At 55.1% G+C, this 2,429-nt stretch overlaps 1 long non-coding RNA gene across 1 annotated transcript in view; it reads left to right on the top strand.

Annotated features, from left to right (window-relative positions):
• Positions 1 to 480: 480 nt before the first annotated feature.
• Positions 481 to 2,429, top strand: part of LOC144381190 (uncharacterized) — a 118,480-nt gene continuing 116,531 nt past the window's right edge. The window contains exon 1 of the long non-coding RNA XR_013446054.1: positions 481 to 514. This is a non-coding gene — a long non-coding RNA (uncharacterized LOC144381190). The remainder of the gene's footprint in view (positions 515 to 2,429) is intronic.

The raw sequence follows: 2,429 nt of genomic DNA, 5'->3' as shown, positions 1-2,429 counted from the left end.
CGCCGCTGCGCCCCGCCCGCGTTCATTGGTCGTGCTGCGCGGCCCGCGGCGCCGCCCAATCAGTGCCCGGGACTCCCGCCCGGCTCCCGGAGGGGAGGGGCCACGGCGGGCAGTGGCTCAGGAGGGGCCCCTCCCCCTGCGGCGGGGCTGGACTTCGTCACGCCCCCGACGCCCCAGTTAAGGCTACCTGGCCTCCCCCCAGATCCCTCCAAACCGCGGCCTGGGCCTTTTAGCCCGACCTGGAGAGTCCTAGTGCTCAGTCCCCCAAACCCTTTGTCTCCTCCCATCTTGGCCTGGCTGGGGCAAGGGCGCACGGGTGGCGGGGGGGGGGGGGGGGGTGCGGGGGGGCGGTGCTGGAGATGCGCGGTGCCTACTAGGAGGGGGGCAAAGTGAGATCCGCGACTAGGATGAGGCAGGGGCTCAGTGCCAGGGAGAAAGGCCGCGCGTGAATGGTAGACTCGGGAGTTTAGACTTCTGCCCGGGGGGGGGGGGGGGGGGGGGGGGGGGGGGGCGGGTTGGGGAAACACGAAGGGATTTATCACAGAGTGCTGGGGTGATAGTCGGATTCATGTTTGGGGAAGAGCTCTATGAAACAGGCAGCAGGAATGGCCTAGCTGGGACAGAGGTCAGGACGTCCTGACCTTTACGGTGGCAATTCCTGGGGACTCTGCCCATCCCCATACCTCTCCTCTGGATTGCTCACCAGCTCTTGGTTCAATTATGCTAAGTTCACTTGTGAATCCTCTGGCACCTCACCCCACCACTTGCCCAAAACAGAGCTCCATATCACTCCCACAAACCTGGCCTCTTGTGTCCCTGTCTCAGTCTGGAGCCAGAAAACTAGGAGTCACCCTAGCCCCAACCAGCCCCGCTCATGCTGGCTCTTAAATATCGCTGGAATCCATTCATTTCTCTCCAGCTCTCCACCTCTCTTTTAGCTCAGGCCACCATCTTTGTATACCTGGATTGCTGCAGCAGCCCCATCCCCAGTCTCACTCCTCCTACTGGCCTTTCTCCACTTGGCCTCCAGAGCTATCTCTCAGAAACCTAAGTCTAACTAGTCAGCTCCTGCTTAGGAATCTTCTGTGGCTCATCAGTATCCTGAGAATAGGTCCAAACAAGCCCTCCATGATCTCAGTCCTAACCACCTACCTGTCTCACCCCTTTCAGGGCTTGGTTCAATGCCCCTTCTGCCAGGAGTCCTTCCCTATGACCTCCTCACTGCTCAGCATGGGTTAGCAGCCCCTCCTAGGGATTTCCTTGTACTTAGCATCCGTTTACTTGCCTGTTCCCCCTCTGGACAGGGTCTGTGTCTAATTCACCCAACATACAGTCTGACACATCATGAGCATGTGGGTGCTCAAAAGATGTTTGTCTAATGAATAATTAGATATGGCACCCAGGTTGGATATGTGGGACTAGAGTTCAGGAAGGAGGGCTGGGCCAGAAAGACAGTTTTGGAAGTTGTCAGAAAAGACCCATAATTGTAAGTATAGCCATGGGAAAGGGTGAGATAACTCAGAGCAAATAAAGCAGAGGTCAAGGACAGAACACTCAAGTTTTTAAGTAGGAAAGATTTCTGCACCAAGTAGGATCAGTTTTGACTCAGGTACCAGAAATCCCACATAAGAGCCTCAGAGAAGACAGACCAAGGCCAGTAGGTCAGCTCTGCTCCACAAAGACCTTCCAGATGTGGCTCTTTCCACTTACTGCTCCAGCAACCTATGACGCTTGTCCTCATGGTTCAGGGTGGTGGCTGAAGCTCTAGCCATCACATATGCATTCCAGGCAGTGGATGAAGACAAGGATGAAGAAGAGGGCAAAGAATCTGCACCAGCTCTCTTTTAAGGGAAGTTCCCAAAAGGTGTCACATGGTACTTCCACATATATCCATTAGCTAAAACTTAGTCACATGACCAGCCCCAGCCTCAAGAGGAGGCAGGAAATGCAGTTTCTATGCTAGGCAGCCACATACCCAGCTAAGAACCAAGGGTTGCATCCTCGTAGACAGAAGAGGTACCCAGGGACACTAGCTGACTCCACCATTGAAAGGGAGGCTGGATGGAGAGACAGAGCGCTACTGGTATGCCAGGCTCTGTGCTAGGCACTTTACAGATCTTATCTTACCCCAACCTGAGGAGAGGCTATTATTGTCCCTGACTCACAGAGAAGCTTGGAGAGTTCAGCAACTTGCCTGAGGACATACAGTGACCCTTGGCAGAGCTGCGGTTGAAACCTGTCTTTTCCCTGTATACTGGTCTGGCTGGAAAATCAGGAGAGGGTGGGTCCTAGGAGCTGTTGGAAGGAAATCTTTCCACAAAGGAGGGCTTGGTCAACAGTGTCAGAGGCTGACAGGCCAAGCAGGCTCTGGGCTGAAGGGTCTGCTTGGATTTGGCAGCAAGGACTGTTGGTAACCTTGACAAGGGCAT

This window comes from Halichoerus grypus, chromosome 2 (genome assembly GCF_964656455.1).
Source record: "Halichoerus grypus chromosome 2, mHalGry1.hap1.1, whole genome shotgun sequence".
NCBI lineage: Eukaryota > Metazoa > Chordata > Mammalia > Carnivora > Phocidae > Halichoerus > Halichoerus grypus.
This window is presented reverse-complemented; position numbering and strand designations above follow the sequence as displayed.